This window comes from Orbicella franksi, chromosome 15 (assembly GCF_964199315.1).
Source record: "Orbicella franksi chromosome 15, jaOrbFran1.1, whole genome shotgun sequence".
In the NCBI taxonomy this organism is placed as follows: domain Eukaryota; kingdom Metazoa; phylum Cnidaria; class Anthozoa; order Scleractinia; family Merulinidae; genus Orbicella; species Orbicella franksi.
In genome coordinates this window covers 14,928,150-14,946,112 of record NC_138159.1, presented here as the reverse complement: position 1 = coordinate 14,946,112, position 17,963 = coordinate 14,928,150, and the positions used below count along the sequence as shown (strand labels likewise).

The following is a 17,963-nucleotide window of genomic DNA, read 5'->3' as shown; positions in this document are numbered from 1 at the left end:
ACTCGCGTTTTAGGTGCTGGAATCCCAACCAATGCTTACCTAACTTTTTAAAGATACTACTTTTAGCCCTCTCCCAAATCTGCACACGTGTATTTCACTTGTGGAAGTCTATCGATTTGGACAGTGCTTGGGTGAGAGATTCTCGCCCCTATAAAATTTCTTTTATCTTGTAAGTTCTCGCGCGTTTAGAGATGCGCCACACTCGCAGTTTTGGTGTCGGGATCTTAAACTTTGCTAAGTGGACTTTTTAAAGATGCTAGATTTGGCCCTTTCTCAAATCTACACACCTGTACTTCACTCGTGGTAGTCTGTCGCTTTGGACATTGCTTGGGTTGGAGATTCTCGTCCATTTTTTTTTCTCTCGCGTGTTTTCGCGCGTTGAGAGACGCGTCACACTCTCTACATGTATTTCGGTGTCGGCATCTCAAACTATGCTTACTGGACTTTTTTTAAGATGCTAGATTTGGTCCTTACTCAAATCTACACACGTGTATTTCACTTGTGGAAGCTATCGATTTGGACAGTGTTTGGGTTGCAGTTTCTCGCCCATATAAACTTTCTTTTTCCTCGAAAGTTCTCGCGCGTTTAGAGATGCGCCACTCTCGTGTCTTAGGTGCGAGGATCCCAACAAATTCGTACCTAACTTTTAAAAGATGCTACTTTTAGCCCTACCTCAAATCTACACACGTGTATATCACTTGTGGAAGTCTATCGATTTGGACAGTGCTCGGGTGAGAGATTCTCGTCCCTATAAACTTTCTTTTCTCTTGTAAGGCCTCGCGCGTTTAGAGATGCGCCATACTCGCAGTTTTTGTGTCGGGATCTTAATTAAACTATGTTTACTGGACATTGTAAAGATGCTACATTTGGCCCTTTCTCAAATGTACACTCGTGTATTTCACTTGTGGTAGTCTGTCGCTTTGGACAATGCTTGGGTTGGAGATTCTTGCCCATTTATATCTTTTTTTCACTTGTGTGTTTTTGCCCGTTTAACAATGCGGCGGCAAACTCGCGTTTTTGTGTGGGGATCCCAAACTATGCTTACGGGGCTCTTCAAAAATGCTAGTTTTGACCCTCCCCCAAATCTACACAAACGTATTTCACTTCTAGAAGTCTATCGATTTGAACAGTGCTTGGGTGAGAGATTCTCGCAAATATCAACTTTCTTTTCTCTCGTAAGTTCTCGCGCGTTTAGAGATGCGCCACACTCGCGGTTTTGGTGTCGGCATCTCAAACTATGCTTACTGGACTCTTTTTATGATGCTAGGTTTGGCCCTTTCTCAAATCTACACACGTGTAGTTCACTTGAGGTACTTTGTCGCCTCGTAAGCTCTTGGAGATGCTCACTACTCGCGTTTTTTGTGCAGGGATCCCAGCCAAAGCTTACCAATTTTTTTAAAGATGCTACTTTTAGCCCTTCCCTCAAATCTACACACGTGTTTTTCACTTGTGGAAATCTATCGATTTGGACAGTGCTCAAAGTCGTCAAGACATGGCTACGCGCAGCGTGATTTTAACCAACTTTGGGTCGATTTTTAAGAATTTGGGCGATATTTCCGAGTCCCAAAGACTCTAAACTGATTCGAGAAGACTTTGGTTTTCAGTGAAATGGACAGAGACGCAATTTTTGAACGCCTGGTTATTAGCAGTCTGGCCGAAATATAGCCACTTAGTGAGTTAATAAGGGGCTATATTTTCGCCAGACTGTTCATAACCAAGCAATCAAAAATTTTTCCTCTGTCCATTTTACTGAAAACCAAAGTCTTCTCCAATTAGTTAGACTCCCTGGGACCCAGAAATATCGCCCAAGTTACTGGAAATCGACCCAAAGTTGGTCAAAATCACGCTGTGCGTAGCCCGGTCTCGGCGACTTTCTAGTCACTAAGTGGCTATAATTCGGCCAAACTGGTCATAACCAAGCGTTCAAAAACATTTTCTCTGCCCAATTTACCGAAAACCAAAGTCTTTGAGAATTAGTTTAGAGTCCCTGGGACTTGGAAATGTCGCCCAAGTTCCTGGAAATTGTCCCAAGGTTGGTCAAAATTACGCTGCGCGTAGCCCAGTCCCGACGATTTTCTAGTCACTACAGTGGCTATATTTCAGCTAGACTGCTCATAACCAGGCGTTAAAAAACTTTTTCTCCGTCCAATTCTCTAAAGACCAAAGTCTTCTCGAATAAGTTTGGAGTCCCTGGGACTCTGAAATATCGCCCAAGATCCCGGAAATCGACCCACAGTTAGTTAAAATCACAATGCGCGTAGCCAGGTCTTGGCGAGATTGAGGACTGTCCAAATCAAAAGACTTTCAAAAGTGAAATACACGTGTGTAGATTTGAGAGAGGGCTAAAAGTACCATCTTTAAAAAGTTAAGTAGCTATGGGTTGGGATCCCCGCACCTAAGACGCGAGTGTGGCGAATCTCTAAGCGCGCGAAAATTTACGAGAGAAAAGAAAGTTGATATGGGCGAGAATCTCCAACCCAAACACTGACCATATCGATAGACTTCCACAAGTGAAATACACGTGTGTAGATTTAGCGGAGGGCTAAAAGTAGCATCTTTAAAAAGTTAGGTAAGCATTGGTTGGGATCCCCGCAACTAAGAAGCGAGTAAGGCGCATCTCTAAACGAGACAGAACTTCCGAGAGAAAAGAAAGTTAATATGCGCGAGAATCTCCAACCCAAACAACGTCCAAATCGATAGACTTCCACAAGTGAAATACACGTATGTAGATTTAAGAAAAGGGCCAAATCTAGCATCTCTAAAAGTCCAATAAGCATAGTTTGAGATCCCGACACCAAAACCGCGCCTGTGGCGCATCTCTAAACATGCGAAAACTTACTAGAGAAAAAAAAGGTGATATAGGCGAGAATCTCTCACACAAGCACTGTCCAATTCGATAGACTTCCACAAGTGAAACACACGTGTATATATTTGGGAGAGGGCTAAAAGTAGCATCTTTGAAAAGTTAGGTAAGCATTGGTTGGGATCCCGGCACGTAAAACGTGAGTGTGGCGAATCTCTAAATCAGCGAGAGCTTACGAGGCAAAAAAAAGTTGATATGGGCGAGAATCTCCAACCCAAACACTGTCCAAATCGATAGACTTCCACAAGTGTAGTACAAGTGTGTAAATTTGAGAAAGATCCAAATCTAACATCTTCCACAAGTCCAGTAAGCAGAGTTTGAGATGCCAACACCGAAATCGCGAGTGTGGCACCTCTCTAAACGCGCGATGACACACGAGAGAAAAAAAAAAAATGGGAGAGATCCTCCAACCCAAGGATTCTCGAAAGCGACAAACTACCACAAGTAAAATACATGTGTGTAGATATGGGGAAGGGCTAAAAGTAGCATCTTTAAAAAGTTAGGTAAGCATTGGTTAGGATCCCTGCACCTAAAACGCAAATGTGGCACATCTCTAAACACGCGAGAACTTACGAAAGAAAAGAAAGTTAATATAGGCGAGAATCTCTTACCCAAGCACTGTCCAAATCGATAGACTTCCACATGTCACATACACGTGCGCAGATTTGGGAGAGGGTTAAAAGTAGCATCTTTAAAAAGTTAGGTAAGCCGTGGTTGCGATTCCAGCACCTAAATCGCGAATGTGGCGCATGTCTAAACTCGCGAGAACTTACGAGAAAAAAGAAAGCTGATATCGGCGAGAATCTCTAACCCAAGCACTGTCCAAATCGATAGACTCCCCAAAGTGAAATACACGTGGGTAGATTTGGAGGAGGACTGCAAGTTGCATCTTTAAAAAGTTAGGTAAGCACTGGTTGGGATCCCCGCACCAAAAACGCGAGTGTGGCGCATCGCTAAACGCGTGAAAACACGCAAGTGAAAAAAAGATATAAATGGGCGAGCATCTTAAGCCCAGGTATTGTGCAAAGCGACAGACTTCCACAAGTGAAATACACGTGTGTAGATTTGAAAAAAAGGGCCAACTGTAGCATCTTCAAATAGTCCAGCAAGCATATTTTGAAATCACGACACCAAAATCGCGAGTGTGGCGCATCTGTAAGCGCACACAAAAACGCAAGAGAAAAAAAAAAAATAAATTGGCAAGAATCTCCATTTGAAGCATTGTCCAAAGCGACAGACTTCCACAAGTGAAATACACGTGTGTAGATTTGGAGGAGGGCCAAATCTAACATTTTTAAAGAGCCCCGTAAGCTTACTTTTGGATCCCCACACCAAAAACGCGAGTGTGGCGCATCTCTAAACGCATGAGAACTTACGAGAGAAAAGAAATTTGATATGGGCGAGAATCTCATACCCAAGCACTGTCTAAATAGAAAGACTCACACCAATAAAAAATACACGTGTGTAAATTGAAAGAAAGAGAAAGCCAAACCTAATATCTTTAAAAAGCCCAGTGAGCATAGTTTAAGATTCCGACACCAAAACTTGGAGTGTGCCGCATAGCTAAACGCGCGAGAAAAGACAAGGGAAAAGTAAATTGACATGGTTAAAAATATCCCCCCAAGCACTGCTCAAATCGATAGACTCCCACAAGTTAAATACACGTTGGAGATTTGGAACAGGGCTAAACTAGCATCTTTAAGAAGCCAGGTAAGCAAAGTTTGGGATACTTACATCTAAAACGCGAGTGTGCCGCCTCGCTTAACGTGCGAAAACACGCGGGACAAAAGAAAATTGACATGGGAAAGAATATTTAACCCAAGCACTGTCCAAATCAATAGACTTTCACAAGTGAAATACACTTGTGTAGATTTGGGGAAGGGCCAAAACTAGCAATTTTAAAGAACCCCGTAAGCATAGTTTGGGATCCCCACACTTAAAGCACGAGTCGCATCGCTAAATGCGCGAAAACACGCAAGTGAAAAAAAGATATAAATTGGCGAGAATCTCTAACCCAGGCATCATCCAAAGCGACAGACTTTCACAAGTGAAGTACACGTGTTTAAATTTGGACGAGGGCTAAAAGTAGCATCTTTATGAAGTTAAGTAAGCATTGGTTAAGATCCTCGCACCTGAAACATAAGTGTGGTGCATCTCTAAACGCGCAAGAACTTACTAGAAAAAAAGAAAGTTGATAGGGGCGACAATCTCCTACCCAAGCACTGTCCAAATCGATAGACTTCCACAAGTGAAATACACGTGAGTAGATTTGGGAGAGGGCTAAAAGTAGCATTTTTGCTCATGGATGACGTAATTTACGTCATCCATGAGCTTAGTAGGCGGTCCAATGGCACTCACTCACTCACTCACTCGATTCTGATTAATTTATTCATTAAATCCGGATTAAACATTTTTCTCCTACCTCCCCTGCTAACTATTGTTTTTGTCTCGAGGACTTCTGGACAAATGTTTGACTGGTTTTATGGGGGTACTACAAAGGCGTAAATTTTTGTCCAACAACATAGCGTAACAGGGCACGGAGGTCGAAGATGGTTTTTTGTTCGATCTGTAAACAGGGATTCCTTCGTGGGTTGAAAAATGGAAAGTTTTTACGCTAAGGAACACTTGCTACGACAAATCGACAATGAAATCCTGTAAGCGACGATCCTTGCATAGAAATCTTGAAAGCTACAATGTCTATCGACCGTGGTCCGTGGGCAAATCGACGGAATCGTTTAAAAATGTCTTAATGTCACCCGGAGGAGAATGAAATGAATGCCGTGGTATCTGGAAGCTAAGGTAAGCCTTCTTGTTGTATCTTCTTGTTATGTCGATAAGAGCACTTTTGCGTATTAGTAATATTCGATTCTTTCGTTCGGAAACTACTCGATTCCGAAAGTATTCATCTGACAAAGCACGGGGTTTTCTAAACACAAAAGAGCTGACGTTCGCCATTTTGTGTCATTGTTAGATGTTTTCTCTAAAGAGTTGATTTCTGTCTGTCGGCGACTTATACTATCGATCAGTACTACGGATGTCGTTTGTACTGGAAATGCTGATAACATGTCTCTCGTGTATATATTCAGCCTCGTGTAGCTTTGAGGAAGCTTACGTCAGTTCACAGTAAAGATTAGTGAGAAAATTAAAAGTGAAATGAGCAGACTAAGAACACAAGCAAGCCTTGTGCCTTTGGCAGTGTAACAAACCGACAACAATCTTGTTTCAGAATGTTGGATCTCTCCACCTCTGGTTCCACCTCCACATAGTTGATGTGCGAAGTGATTACAACATTCAAAAAGCTGATGTCAACATTTTTGTTGAATCAAAACTTTGCTTGTCGGATAGAGACGATGCATATCAGCTTCGTGAATTTGCGCTTTCTAGAAATGACCAAGACTTTAGTCAGTCTAACATAAGAACTTGCTATGGAACTGCTGTGTACCTTTTAATGTTTTGAATTGTACCAAATTCCATCCAGATGTAACTTTAATAATTTAGAAATTACTGTTTTGATTTGACCCAACCAATTCCAAATATTCATGTCATTGGTATCTATCGCTCGAAAACTAAAGTTACAATTTCTCAGTTAATTCATGCTCTTACTCATCTTCACAACTCAGTATTAACAGAACCTACAATTCCAACTGCACTGTTTGGGGATTTCAATATTGATCTAATGGAGGCAAATACAGAACAAAAGGCTCTAATGAAATATCTTATAACAGACAAAGGATACACTCAGTTGATGAACCAGTATACTACCTGATTACCGTACACAGATAGATCATATACCACAAATTATGTGCACAATCAGCAGGTGATCGTCAGCCCATTTATATAAATTTCCATAAAAGCTGTTTGAATATTTGTAGAAAAAAAAAAAAATTCACTGTGTATATCATGTGAGATCATTATAATTAATTTAGCTGAAAATGAAACTTTACATACCAAATAAGTATCTAAATGTATCAAGCAACTATTTGAATCACATATAGAAAACAGTCAGAACATTTATTTGTAGAACCAAAGAATGGTTTGAATTTCCTGTGCTTTTAATGTTCCTAACTTCCTAGTCCTCATAGAGTTTCAAAATTACATGTAACTCTACCAGAATTTGGAGATGCTGTTTATAAGAATAAATTTTTCACATTAAAGGAATTATTTTAGCTCCAATGTTTCTTGAAGGAAAGCATGCCATTTATAACTGGCATTTTCTTTCTTAAACCCTTTCCAGAAAAGCAAGAAATATCACTTGGACGCCACATTTAGGTAAGTAGCCTATTTTTATTGGGGTTGGGTACGGGGGGAGGAGAAAGGGCAGCAAATTAAAGATATAAATGTGTAATGTTTCTGCATTCATTTTTATACCCTTTTAAAATATGGGACTATTATCTTTACTGTGTATTGTAGGTGAAACAAGTTGTACCATTGTGCATATGCAAATAACCCAGATGAACACTGTGGTAACAACTACAGTATACTATAATATGCAAGTGACAGTAAGGAAATGTTAATATTAACAACAACATTACTGATGCTATACAAATTTATCAGCTGCCAAAAATAATAGCAGAAGACTTCATAGAAACCGGCTTTAACAACACAAGTAACCCTTAAGACTTCATGGAATTAATCTGAGAATTACAGGTGGATGTGGAATACTCCTACTTAGGAAGAGAATAAGATGCTTTCAACACTTGTGGTACATGTAGCTGCCACTTGAGCTGTCGAAACTCATTCTTTGCAAACGACATTGGCTACAAGCACATAAAATGGCTCTCCAAACTGCACACCGTAAATCCTTGAATTAGTGCCCCGGGCGCTTATTTCAAATTTAGGAGAAGACGAGGGGGCGCTTATTCAAGGGGGGCGCTTAATCAAGGGGGTTGGGGTGCTAATTTGAAGATTTACAGTGTAATTACAGAGTCGGAAACACTTTGGAACTTTGTTCATGTGGGTTTCTTCAAGTTAAGAATGTTGACAAGTGAAATCCACCTTATGTCACTACATGTGTCAAAACTTAACTCAGAACCTACAGCTTTACAGTGGAATACAGAAATAGTAACAACTTGAACTTAAAATTAGCAGCTCCATATCATGTTCATATACATGAACATATACACATAGAGATACATCAGTCTTTTATATTAGGACTACAATTAAAGGAAAATACTAGACTGCATCATAAAGGAACACAAAAATAGAATATGTTGATCTCTTTCTCTATTAATTGAATACAAATCTTGCAATGTTTATTATAGTATAAGCTATCCTAACTGTTTCAGTTTATACCTGTTGAATTTTCATTCAATTCTTAAAATGGTTGTTATCATGCTGTACTTCTACTACATGTGTGTCCTGCTGCTGTTAAGATTATGCCATTTATAACTCAGCCAAAAAATGTATAATTTGATCTGCATGTACATGTATAGGAGACTGTTGGCTACAATGTCTCCTCTTAGCTTTTATGTGCTACATTATGGTAGTCAGTATTTCGGTGGACTTAAAAAGAAAGAAGATGTTCCTAGTAAAAGCAGTGTTAAACTTGATTTTTGTTGTTGTGCTCTAGCTGTTGAGATCTATTTCAAACATGTAATAAATAATTACTTATTATAAACAATTTTACCAGAGAACGAATTCAACCACCTAAAGGGTGTCAATAAACAACCATATTTGGACATCAAAACCTATCCATCACGTTTGACCAACTGATGTTTCTTTTCCTGTTTTCCACTGCAGTACCAAGAACAACTCTACAATTATCAATTCCTCTTCTCTTTATATTCAACTACGTTTTCTACATTCATCCAATAGGCCATTTCCGAGTTGCCTTTTGCCTCTGTGTCAAAACGAGTCTAAGTACAAAACCATTCATATGACTTCCGCCTACAGGTTCATTAACTCATTTTTATGAGAAAGGTTTCGCACGAAGAGTCGTTTTTGAAACAGAGGCAAAAAGGAAACATTCATCCATGAGCTGCTCACAGGAGCCTTTGATTTAAAAAGTAAGGTAAGCATTGGTTGGGATGCCCGCACCTAAAACGCGAGTGTGGCGCATTTCTAAACGCGCGAGAACTTACAAGAGAAAAGAAAGTTGATAGGGGTGAAAATCTCTCATCCAAGCACTGTCAAAATCTATAGACTTCCACAAGCGAAATACACGTGTGTAGATTTAGGGGAGGGCTAAAAGTAGCATCTTTAAAATGTTAGGTAAGCATTGGTTGGGAACCCTGCACCTAAAACGCGAGAGTGGCGCATCTCTAAACGCGCGAGAACTTACGATAGGAAAGAAAGTTGATATGGGCGAGAATCTCTCACCCTATGAGGGGACGCAAATGACTTATACTGTAAGTATTTCTTCGCGTTGTTATTATTTTTATTTTTTATTTTTATTATTATTTTTTTTTTATTCTATGAGAACAGGGCTGTAGTCCTCTAAGGCTGTGGGTGAAATTCGTAAAAACACTGAGTTCTTTTAAATCGTTTAGAAAGTCTTCGTTTCAGTTCAGATTTATGTTGCTAGCACGTGGGTGGGCACTTTATATGTAGACCGTGATGTAAGATACCTTAAACTATTTTTACTGTTCATGATGCCCTGCTACGTTAGTCTGCTTTATAAATATTTAACTGCTCTGATTGAGTTTTTAATTTCAATATGATTAAACGTTCTTTTTATGGGTTCCTGTTAAAAAATGATGCAAATTTGTCAATTTTAGTAATTTCAATTTGAAGGAAAGGTCCTGTTAGTACATTTTTGTTGCTTGATGAAAATTTTGCGGGGTTTGTTTTACCAGGGCGCTTCATGACGCCTCCTGGAATAAGCTATACCTTCCCTAGTTGAATCGTCATCAGTTTATCGTACGTTATTCAGATTATTGATTGGAAAAGTAATTATACTTTTGAACCTTAGTTCCTCCATTTTCAGGGAATGGGGGATGGGCTCATTTCTTTCGGAGGTCGTTACTCACGGACTTTTACGATTCGTTGCGTGTACGAGCGATTGGCCAAGCGATTGGCCAAGCTATTGGTAGCCGTGCATGGTCACCTAAAGCACTGACAATCTATCTTAGCTCCATGTGTTAAGTTTCTCCTTGCGCTTTTTTTTTTTTTTTTTTTTTGCCCGCGGCTGTGTAATTGTCCGATATTTTCTACACAATAACTTCAATTGCCGAGCATGATAATACTGCACGTGGCTCCCACTCCCACGACATACTCAGACAAGTATTCCAGATCATTTGGGTTTTTCTTCTTTAAGATCTGTTTTGGATTGATTAATCAAACGCTCCTTTATGCCCGGACAAGCATCTCGATGCAAGCTCAGAGTTTATTGTGATGGCTTTCATTGGCTAAACAAGACATTTACGTTAACATTTAATTAAATATCGTGACTTCATTTTAAAGCTTGCCTCATAATCCATCGGCCATTCCTGGTTTATTTTTTTTTTAATTTAATATCATCGACATGTCACTGAAACAGATTATGACGCCTTCCCTGGCCGCAGGACGAAGAACCCTCGTTAGAGTATGTAAGGAATGCTAGGAAAATTTCTTACCATTTCTCTGCGGTACTTACAGTAGATGTCCCGTGCGTCCCGTCACAAGATGAACAAAATAAGGTGAAATAAAAATAGTACATGGCTGCCCGAAATAACCTTAATGGGCTAATAAGACTGGGCAGTCAGCCTTAGTGATTTAATGTCATTGTTAATTTGGGTCAACTAAGAAGAGAAAATTAGAAAAAAAAGACATGCAAGAGCACACACACACTACACACACAACACACACACAGACTAATTATATACATGCAGATTTAGTGGAAAATAGTTGGATGATACAGTGTACTGATGAGTATAGTTATACTTTATATACAGAGTTACAGACATTCAATACGTATTAATAGCTTGCAATAATGTTTGATTTGACCTTTTTAAATGTTTAAGTGGCATAAACTTAATATTATGCACCTTGCTCCATCAGTTTGAACATTTACATACATTATCATCTTTGGCCTGTAACAACCATGAAATTATAATTTACTGAGTTTTTTGGGACAGTAAGAGGAGTATCCAATGGTCTTTGCTAGCATTTGCGAGCATACGAGCAGTCATCAAATTTGTCTCGCGGACAACGAGCACTTTGGAAAATACAGATCGCTAGCAGAGAGTACTTGGTAAATTTTTCGCTAGCCTGAATAATAAAAGAAAATGCTGTTTTGAGCCAAATAAGTTGGCTGACGCCTCTAAAACAGGGAAATAAGTGGAAAGCGCTAGTTAGGCAGCACGTTGAGATTTCATCGCGGTTTAAACCATCCCAGCACCTTACTACCAATTATGGTTTGTTTTGTGCCAAATTACGTCATGATTTAGCTTCATCTGAGTCAGTAGGTGGACGCTCAAGGAGATCTAAAGCTTTCTAACCCAACGTTGTGAACACGCCACGAAAAGAAGCTGAAAGTTGTATTACCAGACTAAACTGAAGCCTGACGATTCACGAAGTTTCCAGCAATCGAGAATCTGAGCATGCGAACAACTCAAAAATTTTACGACCACAAGCAAGCGAGCAAGCGAGCAAGCGAGCATTCATTTAATTTTTGCGAGTAATTCGAGCAAAGACCAAATTTTGCAATCACTTTTAAACTGAATGGGACCATTCGATACCCCTAGTAAGGTAAAACGATATTTCTTGATATTAGTAAATCGAGAGCCGAAACCAACCTGTCACTCGTTGTTTATCAATTATTTCACTTAAGGAGATATGGCATTACTCCTGGAAGTTTACTGTTTTATACATCCGACAATACCGCTACGAATACGCATTTGCCGTTTTATAGATATAAATTGAATAGCTTTATTCGAACAGAAATGACCTTCTTGCAGCCAAGCAATAGGCCGTTACAGATCTTTCTCATTGATCCACATGAGTTCCGTTGGCATGGCTAGAAATCTCGGGCAAGAACGCGCAGTTGACGAGGCCAGTTTAAGCAAAAGCTAGTCACATATTAACTCCTCACGACTTAAAGACTTAACTGAGAAAACATAATTAAAATCCCGCTTACCTCCTTACTCCAGTGCAAAGTCCCAAATGTTTACTGACTGTCTTTTAATTGGTATGCCAAGGAACCCAAAATATTCTTGGAAAATTGTCGGCTTCTATGCTGTAATCGTTGAATGGCGTTTTTCAAGTATAATAAATAATACAGATGATGCTATATAGTAACATTTTAAGACTCAGTGAATCACATTTTTCAGGACTTTGTATCCCGCATTGCGTTCTTAGGACTTGTTTCTCTGTGATTTTCATGTTTTCTGGTCGACGAAATATGACGTTCCTGCAAAACAGTGCAGGTGAATTCTGAATAAGCATCTACCTCTTTGCGAAATTTTCAATGGTGGTATGTTTAGATGTTTCAGTTTAACTTTCTCTTTTTCGCCGGTGGCCAGTAGCATGACGCTTTTTAATTATGTTCTACCAGTCTCACTGTAACGACGTTTCTTATTCGGCGAATTATCCAGAACATTTTGACCTAATTTAATTTCCTTTTCTTTGTAATGAAAACAAAAATCGCCCGCCTCCTTGATCCGATACAGATAATTGCCATACATGATCGATGACAAACCCATTAAGTTACCAATATGCAAAGCACGGCTGTGCGGAACTGCTTTCACGGGCAATGTATATCAGTTACTACTTTCATATTATCTTTTTTTTGTATGTTCACATACGTTAACATTCCTTAAACCCCAATGCTAATAGTGAGCGTTCTTTCTTTCTGTTAAGCAGTTTTGTGACTTTAACACTTTATAAATGAGGCAATAATTGAGATGCCACAGTTCGAGCTGCTGTGTTTCCCTGATACAGACTCTTTCCACTGCTCAGTCTCGCAACGAACTGAATAAGTTAAAGATTGATCGAAAACCGATTTTGTTTTCAGCCCAATACTTAAAATAAAACAGACAATTTAATCAGCCCAAATAAGGGGAGGTTAGGTGCACTTTAAAGAAAAGAAGGCAAGAGTGAGTGAGTGAGTGACTGACTGACTGATTTCCGTTTTAAAATCTTCCATCATTCCTGTGGTACCGTTTTAAACAAACAAATAACAAAAAATAAAGCAGTGAAAGAGAGGGAAGGAAAAATATTGGATTGCTTATTGCATTTAACGCACAATCTTCCAAAAGCCAGTACTTTATGATAAGAAAACTCCACAAACTCTCGACTCGACAACAAGTTTATTCTCAGTTAAGTTTTCTAACTTGCATTTGTCTACAACTGAGTTGAAAAAGTCTGCCTTTATGCTGCAGTCCCGCAAAAAAAGAAAAACAAAAAAAAAAAAAAAATGAAATCTTAATTTTTTTGTTTTAAAAAACTTAAGTCTAGAGCTAGTCTAACAATTCCCGACACCAATCTATGAATCAAAGTATCAAAAACTATTTCGAGTAAATGCCTTCCAAACAAAAACAGCAAAAAAACAAAACTAAAACTAAAACTGAAACTATAATTTTTTAGCTGTTGTCGTCTTGGCTTTCTGTTAAGCCTTTACTTGGCCTGCTTCGGCAGCCCAGAATGAGCCTCGGCATGCTCACGCAGCTTAACATTGTTGTAATCTCTGTCGTGGCTCACAATCTCAATGCGGTGGTCCACAAAGTGATACTCTGGCAGCTGGACAACCTTCTTAGCTCTGCAATGGAGCAATCAAACTCGGATTAGTGACATTGAGCTGTTTCATAAGCATAACAAATATGATACTGTGTAATGAGTGAAAACTAACATCAATCGTTGCTAGCTTCTAAAGCACTCTAACGTGACAAAAGTTGACAAACTCTTTTCCTTGCTGTTATGTCTTAATGAATTTCTGAATTTTATCCCTTATTCCGAGTCATCATTTGAACGGATAACAAACTTACTTGTAAGTAGTTTTGAAGTCACACCGGTAATGGCCACCTCCTTCAAGCAACAGAGCCATGTTAACATCACCCTTCAGCACTCCATCACGCACATACATTTTCTCAGTGGATGGCTCCCATTTCACGGTCTTCTTCTGCATAACTGGGCCATTGGCAGGAAAGTTCACACCATCAAATCGAATCTCATAGTGAAAACAGTCACCAACCAGGCTGACAAAAAAATGAGTGAGATATAGTGTTACCAAGCGAAGATGCGTTAAACAACGTTATTTAACGGTATAGTTGACGACATAATTCAATCGAGAGTTGTATATTAAGATATAAAAGCGCCATAACAGAGGGACAATAATACTAGAAACATTGTTGTTGTTGTTGTTGTTGTTTTTAATTTCTTTTCTTGTGGGTGTGTACTGATATATCAAAGTGTCACATGTTTCCTCCTAGGAGGCATCATCATTACTTCTCACTTACGTTATGTCATTTGTGGCGATGCAAACGCCCCCGTCTTCGTAAGTCATGCTTCGTTCCCAAGAATAACCCTCGGGAAACGACTGCTTGAAATAGTCTGCTATATCTCCTGGGTATTTGGCGAAGACCCTGTTGCCGTAATGGAATACTGTTGTCAAAATATCGTAGGCGAAAGGCAGATGTCCGCCGTCTACGACTTTCAGGTCCATATTCTGTTTTCCCCTAAAACACAAACAAGAACACACGTAAGATCACGTACAGTAAGAAAACGAACTGTTCATATGCAAAGGTAAACGTGACGACAGAAAACGTTGCAGTAAGTTTACCCTCTGTGTTTATGGTTTCCCTGTTTTTTTTTAATAGTGCATACTTTTTCAGTGCTTACTTTGGCAAACATGAAAAGCCAACGACCTCTTTTTTCAGCTGTATACCAAATTTAAAAGATTTAGGATAACAAAACGGTAACTAAAAAGACTGTACTATAGAAACAAGGCGAAAATCACGTGATAAACTAACTAGAAATGGAGAGGTTCAAAAACTTAAGACGCAGCAGTCTGATCACGTCACAGAGGGTGTGGCCTTCAATCTGATATAATCCCAGTAATTAATAAAGAGTTTAGTTCAGTTAATTTTACCTGACTTGGAAATACATGGCATACAGAGTCTACGAAGTGGCATATTTAACAGGAGAAAATAAAACTCTTAACCCCACAACATTCTTGTTCAAATATTGAGCATCAATTTCTGGGCAGAGGTAGAAAATAAATGTTTCAAAGTTAACGTTTGCACGATGAAATGAAGGAAAGATGGATCCCGTATCCGCTGTGATGAAATGAAAGAAATGCGCCTTTAGGTGAATTCTCGGTACTAAATTTTGTCCAATGGAATTATACCGAAAGAATCTATTTTGCTGTTTGAAGCAATGCAAAAAAATCTGAAAAAGATAACCAATTTTTAAACTGTTACTTACTCGAAAGGCTTGCCTTTTCCTTCTCCTTCAATCTCGAACGTGTGCCCGTTTACAGCGCCTTTCATACGCAGCTTGATCTTCATGTCTGGTTTAATCGCACTCTGCAGAAAGAAATTGGGGAGAATGTCAGATCTGTGAGTTTATGAACCTGAATTAAAACATTTTCTTCTGTGTTACACTTACCATGGTGGCAGACGTGAAGTAAGATGTCAGTCTCACAGCTCTTGTTGTTCTTGATCTGCTCTCTTCCAAATCACCAGGGTGAATGAGACCTCAGCTCTGAGAGATGCTGTTATAAACCCAAGTGTCACACCCTAAATTCACCTAAGCCAATCACAAGCCGGGAGAAATTTATAACTGAGCTGACGAGATCTACAATGTAGGATGTCTCTTCGCATCCATACTTGGAAAGTAAAATTCCGCAAATCATTGTTCAATTCAAACCAATCTTAAGGTCTAATTAAATAAGGTTAAAAAAAGAAACTTAATTAAGTTTGTTTGTTTACCTAGCAATTGAATCTCTTTTTACAAGATAGCCGGCATCAAAAGTATAGTCATTTTGCCGCCTTAAACGGAAACTTGATTAATTAGTGGCCTCCGAGGCAAAATATTTGATCGTTCGCGTGTAAATTGGTCTTAACGTCAAATTGATAATATCAAAAAAAGGAAACTTAATTAATTTTGTTTATTTAACTTGCAATTGAACTTGCAATTGAACTTGCAATTGAACTTCAGGTCGTTATCGATTATGTCAGTTCCAATTGAAAGTCACAAGATAGCTGGGATCGAAAGTGTAGTCTCTTTATCGCCTAAAACGGAAACCGTACCTGAGTAATTATAGACTTCCAGCAAACAAAATATTACATTTATATAAGCGGAACTATTTTTTTTTCTCTCAAATGAAACCGCCAGGCCCGGCGTCACAATATACAAGCAATAGGTCTTTCCATATTTTGTCCCTCGAAAGCAAATATCTTGCAGCAGAAATGAGCCTAAACAATTCATAACCACATGGCAAACGACAGAGGTGTCAACATGCAGATAACAGCAAATTGATTCTTTCAAAACAAAGGCTAACCGCCAGTGAATGGAGATGACCGGTCCGTTGAGGAGGCGTTCGTGGGGAAGGAACGCGTGACGAGCCCTTAGAGCGTCTGCGTGGGAAGCTACCCTTGGTCTTGGTGTGTCCATTTTTGTTGTTGTTGTTGTTGTTCTTTTTACAACTATAGCCCTGCGTAAACAGACCCTTTCCTTAACAACAGGACAGCCCTGCTGTTGTTTTTGTTTTCTCACTCCGCCCTTCGTCTCACTCATTCTCCGAGGAGCCGTTGCAATGTATAGTAGTCACACACAGCATCAAAAGGACAGTCATTTTGCAGTCTGAACTTAAAATTTGCTGATTACTCATGGCTGCTACATGGACTATCGTCCATGCCAATGGCAAAAATTTATTCCGAGTATTAAACTCATAAAGGACTACACATGAAACACTGTACACAGTTTTCACGCGGTTCCTCTTATCAACGATTTCGATTTACTAATTATATATCACCAGTCTATTGAAATTACTACGTATACCGCGATATGGATCATAATATTCTAGGGAGACACGTAATTTTAGATGACACTAGTTCTTGATTATACCGCGGGACTGATATATGTATAAACGTTCATAACCTCAGAGTAGTTTACAGTAATGCTGCCACCGTTATTTCACACCTGTGATAAAGCATGCATATACTTTATCTCATTTTTCAAAACATCCAACAGCTGGTTAAAGTATGAATTAATCGTTTGAAATACTTGTGCTGTGGGCTTTTTGTATTCGTTTGTCACAACGGTACACAATCCGTGAATTTAGTCAAGAATTAAAACTCTTAGTACCCTTACAATAAACTAAATTGCAAAAGAAGGGTCCGAAAAGAAACTTAAAATTGAGTTGAAGACACCCGAAAAACAAATGCGCCATTTTCCAACAGCATGCAAAGAATATTAATTCGAGAGGCAATTAAAATTAAATTTAAAAATGGAGGACGGCACGTTAGATAATAACAGAAAATTGAGAGAGAAAACTGAGCAAAATCAGGTTTGCACTACAATGATACAGACTCAACGCGCAAATTTAATTCTCTCAGAGCAGCTAGCTCTACCGTCACATTGTGATAGTCACTAGCATCGAAGTGGCAGTCCTTCCCAACTCAAATACGGGTGTACAAACAAAACAGTTTAAGTTGCCGATACGCCTGATGAAATAATTATTCATTCCACTTAGCAATAATCGTTTACATTAAAGCCCTCCTCTCTGGCTTTTACATGACAGACAGAAGAGAAAAAAAGAAGTAATTATAACAGAAGAAGAGGATTTCAGAAGCTAGAGGAAATTTAATGAATTTACAATGGCACCCATAAATTCGTCTAATTAAGTACCAAAACGAATATATATCCTGCAGATATAAATACCGTTTATTGTAAGCTTTGTATGTCAAAATACAAATCATAATTAAAATATATTTATATATATATGATACCAAAAATGACATGATATGAGTCCGTCCACTCTGGCTTAATTAATGGCTGATTTGATCAGTTCTCCCCGTTGGGTTTGTTATTAATAATACTACTACAGTGTAATTATGAAGGTTTCTAGATTTCATTACTACACTGAGTTGATATAATAGCAGAAATACTTTTGATTGCCATAAGTTATTAACTAACTTAACGTAATTAACGCGCCTGATTACAAAATGAATGTTCTTGTAGA

At 38.9% G+C, this 17,963-nt stretch overlaps 1 long non-coding RNA gene and 1 pseudogene across 2 annotated transcripts in view; one reads left to right on the top strand and one right to left on the bottom strand.

The window, feature by feature from the left end:
- LOC145470193 (uncharacterized) overlaps nucleotides 1-17,963 on the top strand; it is a 370,979-nt gene that overhangs the window by 79,481 nt on the left and 273,535 nt on the right. The window lies entirely within an intron of this gene.
- LOC145470410 (GFP-like fluorescent chromoprotein cFP484 pseudogene) lies at nucleotides 13,328-15,914 on the bottom strand (annotated as a pseudogene).